Genomic DNA, 14,382 nt, shown 5'->3' on the forward strand with positions numbered 1-14,382 from the left:
GCTTTTGGCCAGGTTCACCACCCAACCGAGCTCCTGCAACAAGGAGATTACCTTGTGGGTCACCAGGCAGCTCTCTTCCTGGGACTTAGCTCGAATTAGCCAGTCGTCCAAATATGGGTGTACCAGAATTCCATCTCTTCTCGACACCACTGCTACTACCACCATAACCTTGGAAAATGTTCTGGGAGCGGTAGCTAGACCAAAAGGCAGTGCCCAAAACAGATAATGGCATCCCAACACCACAAAACACAGAAAAACAGTGTTCCACTGGATGGGAATATGAAGGTAGGCCTTGGACAGATCTAAGAAGTCAGAAACTCGACTGCACATCCATTATCAGTGTAATGTTTCCATGCGAAAATGAGTCACCCTCTATTCTTGGGGGGAATTCTGCGCTATTGCAGAATGCAGAATTCCCCCTTCCCGCAGATTTCCTCCCTCGTTGCCCTTCCCGCAGATTTCCACTGTCACCTAACCGATTTCCTCCCTTGCTGGGAGAGGATGCGCACGGCAGCAGCCATCACGAGAGTGGGGGCATCGCAGCATGGCAGAAAATAGCAGAGGAGACCCTGGCATGCCAGTGAGAGAGAATGTGTGTGTGACAGAGAGCAGGAGGGCATGCGAGAGAGCATAGGAAGTAAGAGAGGGTGGGTGGGGGTGATGCTTGAGTGTGGGTTTCAGAGAGAGGGAGCCGATATGAGGGGAAGGGGATGCCGGTGAGAGAGAATGTGTGTGAGAGAGGGTGAGAAACAGCTTGGTTGGTAAGAGGGGGAGTGGGGGGGATGCTGGCGTGTGGGTTTCAGAGAGAGGGAGCCTCTATGAGGAGATTGTGAAGGAGTGTGTATGTGTGAGAGATTGGGAGCTCGTGTGTATGAAAAAGCGATTGTGTGTATGTGATGGTGCTAGCCTGTGTGAAGGGATAGTGTATGTGAGGGAGCCTGTATGAGGGTGTGTGTATGTGTGTGAGAGAGGGAGCATGTGTGTAAGAGGGAGGGTCAGAGGGAGCCTGTGTGAGGGGCAGTACTGAGAACAGGGTCAAAGTCTGGGACTGGCAATAGAGTGGAAGGGGTTGAGCCTAGAGGTGTAAGGGAGAGATACTGGCAGGTGGAGGAATTGGGGCCTGAGAGGGCAAACTGGCCAGGAGAGTAGGGAGAGCGAGTGGAAGGGACACTCTTACAGTGAATTTCTAGGGAAATTCTGCAACTTTAAGTAACAACTTTTTTCTGTAATTTAGAATGTAGTTACTTAAAGACTGTCATGTAAATTGTGTTATTTTGACCAATATAAAGTTTGCATAATTTTCAGTTTTTGTGCACAGAATTTTAAATTTTTTTGCGCAGAATTCCCCCAGGAGTAACTCTCAAATGACAGTTGACACTTGAGATCCAGGATGGGACAAAAGGAGCCCTCCTCCTTAGGGAAGATAAAACAAATGGATTATTGCCCCATACGTTGAGATGAGGAATACTGCAAAGTTCCAGAGCATACCCTTCTCATATCATCTCCAGGATCCCTGATCCGATGTGATCTCGGCCCACCTCTGATTAAAAAAAAAAAAAAAAAAAAAAGGGAGGTGCCCCCTATCTCTTGTTCCCAAAGGTGGGTCAACAAATCTTCATTGGGAAGCTCCACCACCCAAGTCCACCCCTCTTTTGGGCTGTCTGGGACGAAAGGACTGAGACCTGCCAAAAGGCAGAGTCCTCTCAAAGGTCGACCATCTGTAGGGACAAAAACACTTGGAACCCAGGAGATGACCCCTCATACCGGAGGAGCGCTGCAACTGTTTCTTATCCTCGGCAACAGAGGGACCAGAGATTCGCTCCATTTACTGGCCAACTTTTCCAACTTGCTCCCAAACAAGAACGAGCCTTTAAAAGGCATTTTCAAAAAGTTAGCTGACCAATTTCACAACCATAATTGACGCCTGGCCGCTACCACTGAGGCCACTCCTCTGGCCAAGGTATAGACCACATCTGCTAAAAAGGTGGCAGCGGGTTCCATAACCACTGAAATTCACTCCAAAATTGACTTCTTGAGAGAGAAGCAGGCAAGAGTGTGCCACTAGGGTACAACAGGAAGCTATCTGGAAAGTCATTGCCACTGTTTCAATGGCTTAAGGATGGCCTCAATCCTCCTATCATGCACATCCTTCAAGGCTGCTCCTCCCTCCACAGGAACAGTTGTCCACTTAGAGATGGCACAGATCAGCGCATCCATTTTGGGAAGATGCAAATGCTCTCTTGCCGCTGGATCCAGGGGGTACAGGCCTTCCAATGTCAGACCCCTTTTGTAATTTGCCTCTGGGATGCCCCATTCCAGATGAATCAATTCCTGAATGACGACCATGACAAGGAAAACACAAGAGGCTTTACTCAAGGAAACCAAAATAGGTTTCTTCTTCGGCTCTGACATGGAATCTGCACCAGGAACACCCAGTATCTTTAATGTCTGAGAAATCAGGGCCAGCAGTTCATCTCTATGAAAAAAATCACAACATGGTTCGAGGGAATCAGGATCTGCCTCATCAGTGCCATTCAGGTTTCTGTCAGGAATACCTGCAGTGAACATAGGTGTGCTCCGGCGCTTAAACATAGGATTGGAAGAGGGAGGGTCTGACCTGAGAGGATTGGGCAAAGCTGAGAAGTGTGCCTAAAGAAAGGATTACAAACCCTGAAAAAATTCCACTCAAGAAAAAGTAGCTGGATCCAGATAAAAAAATCAGCAGGAACTGGAGCGGGGCCCACTGAACTGCCATCCCCTGCAGAGAATCCAATCAAGGTAGCTCCAAGATCCAGTGTACCTCTAGACAGATCCTTAACCAGACCATCATCAGGCTGGGAGGATCCAGGCTTAGGAAAATCAGAGGAAGACAACACTCCCTGAGTCTCAACAGCACAGACATGTTACAGGACACGTCAGGCTGACATGCCAAATATGACAGGAAGAGAAAGGTAGTTGAGTTTCTTGCTTACTGGTGCCATCAGTGCAGTCAGAGAATGCGCATCCAGCTAGCTCGTGCTGAAAAATTTCAAGTGCACAAAGTTTACGTGCACAAAAAAAAAAAAAAAAAGGTACTCCAATAGTAAGCACCGCAAACGCACGTACAAACTGCATCAAAATCTGGGCGCACCACCCAGCATTAAAAGAAAACAAAAAAAACTTGTGCACACAAAAGTTGCGTCTAAACTGCGCACACAGCATGTGCAGAGCCAAATGCACTGCACACACCAACCTTCCATTATCGGGGAGTAAAGCATGCACAGAAGTGTGCAAAAAATGCCGCACAAGAAAAAGCCTTACTGTGAGGCCTAGCCCAACGGGGCCGCTCAACCCACCAGGCTGCCCAGTTCCCCTAACCAACAGGAGCAGGAACGAACGTCACGTTAAGCACAGAGACCAGAGGAAGTCCTGCAAGCCCCTCTACGATATGTCTGCCTTCATTACATTTTTTTTTTTAAACTTACCAGAGGTCAGCCTTTACCGGCTGAGTACAGAAACTGTCTCTGGTGAGGGGGGAAGAGGGCAACTGTCATCACCGCAGCACTCAGTCTCCTGCGCCCGCCACCTTTAAGCTGTACAATCTGCTAAGTCCAAACCTTGTGAACTGGGCCCTTTTAAAATAAGTCACAGAACACTTCTTCAAAAAAGACATGTTAACATTTTTAACAAGGGTTGGTCAATATGTCTTATACAGGCACTGCTTCTTTAATGCGACAAAAAGACATTCAGGATGCTTTGAAATGGATGTCATTTGAAAACCAGACTTTTCAAGCTAATTTTCTGACCATGTAGAATGATTAAACAAGCAAAGGCTTTTGTCCAAATGACAAGTGCCAGTTTCTCGCAGGTTATATTCCACCAACCACTGGTGAAAGAAGGTGTGGCTCCTCAGACGCACAGTAAAGATAAGCTTTTACTCTGGTAGCTGTAAAACAGTTTATGCAACAGATAGGATGTGCAGAACCCAGACAAAGTAAAGCTATTGAAAAAGGACAGAGAGAAGATTTTATGAATAGTTATCAGAGCTGTATGATTATTTTTCTTTTTAAATAGGGAACCCAGCAGCATGAAAAACTATCTACTGCATACTCTGAAATACTTCAAAAAGGTACAGCAGCACATTCAGCTGCTTTGTTTTTTTTTTTATTCAATTTTACATATTGAACAAGTATATAACTGTCACTGGAAACATGGTAAACCACAATCAAAATATTATGAAACAAAGAAAAAAAAAAATACATCATAAATATAGTAGACCTAATCAGACCTCAAAACTTTAGGGGGATGAAAGAATAAATGGAAGAAAAAAAAACCAGGAAATAAGCATAAGAAAATGCCTTAGCATACCCCGATATAACAAGACATTCCAGCTTCTCACATTGAGTAGCCTAGCTAGAAGATGACGCCATAATCTTTGAATCTAGAAAAAAAAAAAAAAACCAAGCTGCTCAGGCATGACACATTTAGCTGCTTATATTTTTCACCTGTGATTTTTTTTTTCTCCTCTGCAATTCCCTACCAGCATCCATGTAGGCAATAGTCACAAACTATATCAGACAACCAATTAGTTCTTACAGAGTACAGTTTCATTTGTAATGTCACAGCTAATATGAATTGAGCAAACCTAGTGCGAGTGATGTAATTCATGATTCGTCTGCTTGTTATACAAAAGGACAATGAGCAAGCAAACAGTACAGGACTTGTCTACAGTTTAAGTAAAGCATGGGACTCAGCGTGAGCATGCCTGAAACTTGTGGGCAAACCTTGGCTGGTATTCCACTGTATGATCGTCAGCAAGTTGAAAACACCAAGTGGCTGTCAAACAACCAAGAGGTAAATTCAAATATAATTCCCAGTTTGGGACTCTACTGTGAGGACCAATCAGCACTGGGAACACTACAAAAGCAGTATTCACACCTTGAAAGGGGACTAAGATGGAGAGCTGGGGCCTAGACACAGTAACATGTGCTGATCCACCATGAAGAGCAATACACAAATTATCAGACACATGTAGATTATTCTCTTGCCCACAGCTGGTTGCCGTTTTCTAATAAGCAACCAATGTACGTTAGCTGCCAGTTCTAATGCAGACACTACATCAGGCTTTAAAGTCCAATGTACTAAACTAAGATACAAACAAGGAAGCATTAAAATGAACAATGAAAACTGGTGTTAACACTTACAGCCATTAGTACATATGGTCCTAAAAGTGATGATAAAATATTTGGGGGGGGGAAATAGAGAAAGACACGGAAGTTCTGTACCAACTGTTTGATGGCTCTAAGGCAGGGATTCTTAACCACCGCCCACAGCAGTTTTTCTGCCAACCTGCAGAGTGGCAGGGACCACAAGAGGAAGCAAGATCCTGTCTGCAGCTGCCCCCACTGCACCATATCCAAACACAAACAGCAGAGACTTCTAACTTCCACTCCTCCCTTTCCTTTGGACCTTTTTTGTTAAATTCAGCTGAATATTAAGGAGTCGACTGGATTAAGTCAGTTCCAGCTCTGCTTTCAGACCTGCCTCCTACACAGAAGCCAGGAGGGGACAGGGCAGCCACAGGGCCTGAGGGCAGAGTGGAGGCTAAGAGTCTCCAGCCAGCTCCTTATCATTCAGCTGAAGCTGCTGTCCTCCCAGCACCCAGGCCTTGGGAATGATCCCAACTAAACAATGAAGAGGGGAAAGCAACTGATGGCTGATTGGGTAGGGGAAGGAAATTTTTGATTTAAATTAACAACTGGTGCAGGCCTGACTGGGAGGGATTTTTATTTTTTCCTTTTAAAAGACAATACTGATGATTGGCTTGGAGAAGGGAAGTGTTTGTTTGGGGTTTTTTGTTTTTTTTTTTTTTTTTTTAAAGAGCATCCTTTTTTTTAAAGTTTTAAATTGGCCAACTTCTTAAAGATGACATGGACCACCTGCAGGTGGCTTACTCCTCTCTCCCATCTGCAGGTGGGAGAGAGGAGTAAGCCCCCTGCTCTTTAGTTTTTAACAGAGAACCCCTCCACTTTCGTGCCTCCATCAGTGCAGCAGCCTGTCCATGTAATTTAAGGAAGATAGTTAGCCAGGTCCCTGGCATACAAAAGGTTAAGAAAAAGCTCTTTAAAAAAAAAAAAAAAGCACCATTACTTTTCCTCTCCTCCACAAGAAAGCTGGCCATTACAGAACTGGTAGAACTTCAACTGGACAGTGCAGGAAAAGTCACAGCAGTCCAGGTTAGGGAAACTTCTATTAGTGTTTGAAAGTTAAGAAATAGAAATCTAGAAGAGCACAAAGAAATAGGGGAGGGAAAAAAAAAAAAAAAGCTTGTAACTGATCATGAACAAACATTGCACCATTCTAATATACCATTTGATAAATTATTGCACAGATGCTCATGAAAAAGGTAAATCAGTGAGAAATAGACTAAAGTAAAAGACATCTGCCCACTTGCCCCCTCTCCCCCATTACCAATTATTTCTAAGTTTCTTTAATTTGACAGGATGGCAAATCACTAAACTCCATCAGTCTGTACAGATACAAAAAAAGTGGGTGGTTTACAATCCAACTCATTGTTGCAGTCTATTGGATTCCAGAAACTGTTCTATCCTCTGTTTTTGAAGTAATTTCATTAATTTATTCATCATCAAGATCAGACTAAGGAGAAGTTACTACTCACCTGATAAGTTTCCTTTTCTTTAAAAGAAGACAAGTTAATCCACACCAGTGAGTTATGCACCTCTACCAGCAGATGGAGACTGAGCAAAGATGACTTCACAGTATATATACCCTTGTACTGACATCAGCCTGCCAGTATACTCTGCAAAAGCCAATTGTGGCCAACTAAACAATACAAGAACATTAACAGACAACCATTCAAGCACTCAGTTAACAAGAAAACACCAAGCTCAGACAAGGAGTGTAATAACACTAATCTAGGGAGTGGATCTAACACTTGCCCGTAATCCCCAGAAACAGCAGCCACACAGGAGGACAATAGCACCACCATTCAGCAGCCAAGGGTGGCAAGGTGGATTAATCTGTCTTCATTTAAAAAAAAAAAAAAAGGAAATTATCCGGTAAGAAGTAATTTCTCCCCTCTTAGCATTCAGACAGGTTAATCCACACCAGTTGGATGTACCAAAGCTATTCCTAAACAGGGTAGGAGACTGCCTGCAGTCCAATCAACACTGCATGCAAGAAGGCTGTGTCCTCTTGGGCCTGAACATCCAGGTGGTAATGCCTGGAAAAGGTGTGTAAAGAGGACCATATTGCAGCTCAACAAAAAACAACAAGAGACAGCAATCAAATTTCTGCCCATGACACTGCCTGAGCCCTAACCTAACTAGGCAACGAACAGGTGCTCAGCGTCCACTGCCATGACAGTTTGCTAGATTGAGGATATCTTAGCTCGCGACACAGGCTCACCCTTTTATTCCCACCGTGGAGGATAAACAACTGGTTTGTCTTCCTGAGAGGTTTAGAAACCTCCAAATACCTCACGATATGCCACTTATTTATTTATTAACAACTTTTAATATACCGACGTTCGTATGGCACATCACGCCGGTTTACAAGTAACTCAATTAAAGGAGGAATTACAATGAACAGGGGGCGGGGGATGGGAGCAGGCCAGAAAGAGGGGAGGGCTAAGGGAGACAGGAGAGGAGAGGGAAAGATAGGTAGCGAGAAATAGAGAATAAAGAACAACCATTAAAATAAAAGGAACTTATTTACAGAAGGATCTATTTACAATAGTTGCAACTAAAGTAAAATTGTTTACCTCAGTTTATCTGAAAGATTTTGTAAAATTGCAGAACGATAAAATGAAAGGGCGGGAGGGGGATGGCAATGAGGTATTGCCTTAGGATAAGGGGAAGGGCGGGCGGGGTGGGAGGGATGGAGACTAGGAGACTAGATGGGGGGGGGGGGGGGGGGGACGACAGGGTAGGTGTGTCTAGGTTTGGTTGGTTTCAGGATAGACTTGACATCCAAGGTCTGTAACAGCTGATATTTATCCTCATCTCTCCCCCTTTCCAGTGTCAGCAGGGAAATTGATTCAAGAGAAAATCCAAGACCACCTTTGACCAAAAAAAAAAAAAAAAAGGGGGGGGGGACTAAAGTTCACAGCTGTATTGTCCCCGGATTCATTTGCAGAAACAGTTCCCAGCAAGACAAGGCCTGCAGTTTGGAAACTCTATGCACAGAACAAATTGCCAACAGAAACTCTGTCTTCAAAGTAACTTACCACAAGGAGAGGCTACGCAGTGGTTGAAAAGTGGGACCTGCCAGAAAATCCAGAACCAGATTAAGATTCTTCACCCCTTTTAAGAATTGGACTACAGCCAGGTGGGCCAACAAGGATTCACCTGACCCCAGAAACAGGCAAGAGCCACCACCTGTACCTTAAAGGAATTAAGGGCCACCCCCTAATCAACCCATCCTGCAAAAAGTCCAAAATGAGCAGGATCTTATCCAAATGAGGATAAACCCCCTTGTTGCTCACTCCAAGCCTCAAACACTGGCCAAACCTGAACATAGAATAAGGAAGTGGAGACCTTTCGTGCTCGAAGCAAGGTGGAAATCACTACTGCTTCAGCAATCGAGCCCTCTCAAGGGCCATACTGTAAGACAAATTAGAGTTGGATCTTCATGAACAGGCACCTGCTGCAGCAGATCCCTATGGACCAGTAATCAGATAGGAGTGTCCACCAGGAGCCTCAGCAGATCTGCATACTATGGCCTCCTGTGCCAATCTGGTGCCACCAGAAACACCATCCCCATGTATCTGTCAATCCTCCGAATTACTCTGCCCAACATGGGCCATGGCGGAAAGACATATAGAAGCTTGCCTTCCGGCTACACCTGAACAAGGGCATTCATGCCCAAAGACTTCAGATCTCTCCTGAAACTGGAGAAGTGAGAAACCTTTGCATTGTGTGATGTCAACAGCAAGTCTAGAAATGGGAGGCCCCAGCAGCCCACCATGAGCTGAAACGCTTTGTTTGACAATTCCCATTCTCAGGGATCCAGACTGTCTGCTGAGAAAGTTGGCTCTTACATTGTCTTTTCCTGCAATGTGCATGGCCAAGATCTCCTAAAGATGTACTTCCGCCCATTCCATTATTTGGGCTATTTCCTGTGACACTTGCTGGCTCTTGGTTCCTCCCTGGCGATTGATGTAACCAACTGTCATTGCATTGTCTGACATTTGGACCACTTGACCCTGCAAGCACTCAGTCAATGAATCGCATTTACTCTTTATCTGAGCTCAGCCCATCAAGTACAGAGTTGGTCTCCAGCTGCACGGAGAGAGGACAAAGGCCTTCACCACCACCCTTCCTGCACCACACCGGAAGACCAGCTACTGGACAAAGGCACTTTTCTGGAGGTAGGGATCCATGATATCACATCAGGAAACCGTGACTGAGGGAGGGACCATATGGTATCAGCACATGAGAGCAGGGTGAATTTCTTTCTCCTTCTAAATTTTTTTTTTCAAGCAATCCCCAGTAGGGAGGTGCACATCCACCATCTGCTGGAGACTGAGAATACTGGCAGGCTGTCAGAGCAAGAGTACGTATACTGTGAAATCAGCTTTGCTCAGTCTCCAACTGCTGGTAGAGGTGAAAAACCCACTGGTGTAGATTAACCTGTCTGAATGCTAAGGAACTGAGCATTTCCAAGCCTCTTCCTTACAATTTCATCCTTGTGAAAAGGACCACATGAACCCTTCTCCAGTTCTTTGGAACCACTGACTCTTAAAGCAGCACTGGAAAAGTCAGACAGTGGAACTGCCAGAGCTTTTCTTAATATTCTCGAATGTATCCTGCTTTATGTAATTTTAGTTTTGCTAGCTGCTCATGAACACAGTCTTCTGAAAATTGTTTGAAGTTTACAATATTTCCATTGCTATTTGTAGCAGTTTTCTATGCTCCTGCGCCAAGTCCTCTCTCAGTTAACACTGAACAGAAATATTTGTTAACCAATCAAATGATAACTAAAAGCCATAATTCTCAGAAATATCCATGTAATCAAGTGCAACTGTCACCTAAATTTATACCATTTCACTTGGCCTTTATTTCTACATATAGATTAACAAGTCATAGGTCAAAAAAATTTTTTAAATTAGACTAACCTGATCCATTTGTCAAATGAATTAAGCTAATTAAAAAAATGTATCACCTTCAACTTACTTGTTGATCTTTATTTCTAGTTATCCAAGTGGACTAAACACTACAACCACACTACTTAACCTATATCTAATTATCTGCAAAATTACTCCCTAGCTTGGTTTATATTATTTTAGATTAAATAAAGCAGGGCTAGAAAAAAAAAAAAAAAAAGACCCCACAAGGGATCAGGTAGCTCAAGTGCCTAAAATTCAGCATGTGTCATCGAAATGTATGGCTGGGCCCAAACCAAGGTGAGACTAGATAGAAGACAGAGATGGCTGGTCCAATTGGAAGGGCTAGTATGCAGGGTAAGAGTGGCTAAAAAGAGGGGGAAAAAAAAAGGAAAAAAACTTGGCTTAGTGGTGGTGCTATGCTCATGCAAAAGGTCCATAGGATTGATCTATAAGTCAAGCCTTCCAACTCCCTAGACTGGATAGGCACTGCTGTGGAGGCAATTTTCATAGCCCCTGGATAGAGGTCACTCAAGAGCAACATCTAGTGGCTGGATTCAGGGCCCATTACTGTAAGGTTTCAAAAGAAACCTTGGCGCATGGTACATCGCCCCCAGCCCAGAACCATTGCTGCAATGACCAGACTAAGTACACTGGAGAGGGGTGAGAGACAAAATGGTGTAAAATGCCTAACAGTTGTGAATGAAGGCTTATGGAGCCAGGATCCCAGCCCTGGTGTTTCAACCAAGTTGGAGGTTCAAAAGCAGCAAGAGAAAACTGCCAGGTTAAAAAGAAAAATAGAGGAAAATAAGCTAGGAAGGAGGAGACTATCAAAAGCCAAGTAGGAAAATGCAAAATAAACCAAAACACAAAACTGGCAAAACAAATAGTAAAAAAGTGACAGAAAAAGCACACACACAAACAGTTAAGAGTGTCCCTGACTTCTAAATATTCTTGGCTGGTACCCACTTTTCCTAAATAAAATGTCCACCTCCTTCACTCACCCCCTCCGAAGAAGAACAATGCATGCTAGAGATAAATACTTTAGACATTTTTCGGTTGGCTTTTTGTAACAATCACCTAACAAAGAAAAGCCAAAGCACACAAAGCAGCTTTTACATAAAGACACCAAAGAACAAGCAAAATGTCATAATGACAATGTCAATTTTCTTGCTCACAAATTATGTTTTTAAGGGTCTACAGTGAGCCAAGAGAAAGTTAGAAACCAACCAATTTTTTCCAGTTTTGGGCAGGAAAATAAACTGTTGGGACGTATTTCTCTATCAGCATACCTGCATATTCATTTTACCCAATCAAATCCTAAGCATTTTCTCTCATTTCATGACAAAAAAATCTAGTTCTCTGTAATCACTTGAAATTTTTGCCATAACCACAGTCATGTAATAAAGCTTACTACTTATTTCTATAATGCTACTCGATACGCTTAAGCTCCAAAGAGCAGAGACAAACCGTACAGTGCTGAGTACTATCTAGTCAAGCTACACAGAAAACAAAATAGGTTTCAGGAACTTTATGTTACAATAAACATGGCTAAAATTATCAAAACTATACAGTAGTTTCAAAATTCATAAAGGTGTTTCTCCAGATACATTTACCGCTTTCTACAAGTTCTATGGCCTCCGCTTCTGTTGCCATTCCTGAAGTTGAGCTACCAACACATTTGTGTGTTTCGTGCTCATGGTGTTTCACAGTGAATAAGCACAGCAGGCCTTTCCTTCACCTTCAAATCAAATTACATATATATCATATGACCAAACAATCTTTAGGCACCTTACCTTTCTCGTTAACCCCTGTTTCCCTCACCTCTTGCCCTGACTGGCTAGACCTCCTTTAGGTTTCTCTTTTTCCCAAGCTCTAAGAAGGAGAACACAAACATTATATTGATTTATGAAGCTCTAAAATATTCGAGCTTTGCAGTGTGTGATGGACAGAATGTTTAGCTCATATAGAGGTTTGTATGGGGGGGGGGAGGGGGGTTTCCAGCTTGGCAGTTTCCTCCTCTTTCTTTGGGTTTCCAACTCAACTGAAACCAGCCTCTATGGGCTATGGCACCATGAGCCTTCATTTACAGTTACTCAGGGATTTTCCCCTAAATGTTAATACTCCTCAATTTAATATTGCTATTGCAGCAATAATACTGGGCTAGAGCTGCAGCCTGAGGTTCTCTCCAGAATGTGGTACTATGCACCCTGAATTTGCCCAGCAGGTGTCACTTCTGCACAATAACTGACATCATCTTCAGCCCTATGAGCTGTGAACTCTGCCTTGGTCACATAGTGTGTCCAAGGAGCAGAACCAGGGAATGCAATTCAAATTCTTCACTGAGCCACATAATAGACCCTGTTTAAGCAATGTTAAAAAGAGTCTTTTAAAGTTAAATAAGAAGTATACACTAAAGCTACTGGGGCATTTTTTTTTGGGGGGGAGGGGGGATTTTATATTGCTTTTGCAATATGCCAAATGAAGTGTTTACCGAGTCAAACATTGCTACTCAATTTTCATTAAAAAAAAAAAAAAAAAACTTATCTTAAATTTTGTTCATATAGCAAGATTCCCTTGAGTTCAAGTCATGCCTTTTTTTTTTTTAATCTAAGCAACAAGTCTTGCAAGGGCATTAAGCTCCAAAAATGCTACTGCAGTACAAATCATCATCAAGGGAAAGAATATTCCTCAGACATGAGCACCTAGTTCTGACCTTACTCAACCTTCCTATATGCTGAAACTTTTAGATCATAATATATCTTACAAAATAAACAATTTATGTGATTATTAGATATAAACCCTTCACAGAGCTCAATTCACCCCATAAGTGATAACATTCTACATCTTATTCTGGAATGTTGCACAATATTTCATATTTAAAAATGTTCAAACATGCCTGTAATTATTAAAAAGCTACATAACAGAAAATCTTCTTTAAGACAATAATACAAGCCTAGAACACACTGTGCATTCGAAGGTTACGGTATACAGTTAAATAAATATTTCTGGACAAGTGTTCTAAAATGGAAGCTCATATCAAAATAAAAACAGTTTGATATTTGTGTTCACTCTGTACATAACTATCATTTTCAGAAGGTTCCCAACACTGTTAGTCTGTACTTTGTCAACAATTAAAAAAAAAACACATCGCCAAATATACTTTAATAAGTTATTGCTACCTATACAACTAACATCTCAATAGATTCAGCAATGAGTCAGTACAAGAAGAAAAACAACAACTTTAACAGTCACGCCTTTAGAAGGTGTTAAAAGAATTAGCCCCGGTCCAACAGCAACAAGATTATTCGGGGAAGATTCATACCCCATGCCAACCAGCACCATCCATGTACGTGGGATTTTTTTTTTTCTTTCATGACAGTCTCCGATTACTACGCAAAAAAAAAAAGCTATTATTAAATGAATCGGAGCAGAGAGAAAGAAAATAAGCATGGGACAGGCAAAGGCGAAGAATACAGCCGGAGAGCAGGGCAAGTAGGAGCGGCGCTACTGCGGCAGGAAAGCAAAGCGGGCCAGCTGGCAGGGGCCTTGCGGGCTTCATCCGCCGTTATGTTCCTTGCTTCTCTAGCTCACACCTCCACTCGCACAGCCCTGCAGCTGACTCTCCTCCTTGTGTCGAGCATCAGGCACTGAGCTACTGCAGCCAACGCACACGGGGCCTGAGCTACCCCCCAACATATTACGGAATAGGACTAAAAGCTTAGCGAACGGAACCACACATCGTAATTAAAGATAATTCTCGCATCTCCTCACAGACCTGTCCCGTCGCGGGAAGTTCACGTCTTCCCGGCACACCACCCAGCCAAACGCCAAATCACACCTCTGCAGCTGGTGTACGATGAACCCGCCCGAAGCACGAACCACCACCCACCAAACGCCGCCACCGCCGACTCCGCCTCTTACCGTCAGGGAGGCGACAGGCAGAAAAGGCGCCGCAGCTTCGGGCTCTGCTGCCTCCTGCACTGCCCACCAATCGCCAAGCTTCTCGGCTACCCCGCCCCCTTTTTTTTTTTTTTTACCGTCACTCCACCAGCACCCTCCACAACAACAACCGCCGGGGTGCGGCCTGCAGAGGCCGCGCACCAACAACCCGCTGCCCCATTGGCCGATCAGTCGACCGGCAGCAACGGCCGGCGGGATTGGCAAGGAGCGGGTAAGGGAGGGGAGGGGGGGGTTAAAGTCGGACGGAATGGGCGTGGCTTAGGAGGGAGGGTAAGATAAGTACAGAAAACCGTTAGTGGGTGAGGAAGAGTGCG

The 14,382-nt window shown here is 43.7% G+C and overlaps 1 long non-coding RNA gene across 1 annotated transcript; it reads right to left on the reverse strand.

The window, feature by feature from the left end:
• Positions 1-6,971: 6,971 nt before the first annotated feature.
• LOC115085739 lies at positions 6,972-14,023 on the reverse strand. The gene is made up of 3 exons (XR_003854949.1): positions 13,884-14,023; positions 11,902-11,980; positions 6,972-7,019 (listed from the first exon to the last, which is right to left on the reverse strand). It is a non-coding gene; the product is annotated as an uncharacterized LOC115085739 (long non-coding RNA).
• Between the last annotated feature and the right edge of the window lie 359 nt (positions 14,024-14,382).

This window comes from Rhinatrema bivittatum, chromosome 1 (genome assembly GCF_901001135.1).
Source record: "Rhinatrema bivittatum chromosome 1, aRhiBiv1.1, whole genome shotgun sequence".
Taxonomy (NCBI): domain Eukaryota; kingdom Metazoa; phylum Chordata; class Amphibia; order Gymnophiona; family Rhinatrematidae; genus Rhinatrema; species Rhinatrema bivittatum.